The following is a 409-nucleotide window of genomic DNA, read 5'->3' as shown; positions in this document are numbered from 1 at the left end:
ATTGTGGACATAAATAGCGGCATTGGGAAATCAGAGACCTGCCTATGTGTGAAGGGGAATTCTATAGGGCTTACACCTGGTATTATGGAGTGAACTCTGCAAAGGAGGGATGTTTTGGGGGCCTATGCCCCACAGTTTGGCAATACAGTGAGATGTGCTGGGACTTTGGCCCTGGATGCTGGCTCTGTGGTGAGCTATAGGGGACTATACCCTGCACTGTGTTGCTAGAGGGATGAGTTCTATGGGGCAGGTTAAGGTTGTGGAGTCCCTGAGGGGGGGAGGGTCCATTCGCTACGTTGTTGCTATGGAGCTTAGTTCTACACTCGTCCTGTCTTGGAACCACGTGTCATGCGCGAGCTCCCTCCCTCCCTCCATCACGTAGCCCCTCCGGTGCATGCCGGGTGGGGCG

This window comes from Mauremys mutica, chromosome 7 (genome assembly GCF_020497125.1).
Source record: "Mauremys mutica isolate MM-2020 ecotype Southern chromosome 7, ASM2049712v1, whole genome shotgun sequence".
NCBI lineage: Eukaryota > Metazoa > Chordata > Testudines > Geoemydidae > Mauremys > Mauremys mutica.
The sequence above is the reverse complement of the archived record's forward strand: the minus strand, read 5'-3'. Positions refer to the sequence as shown.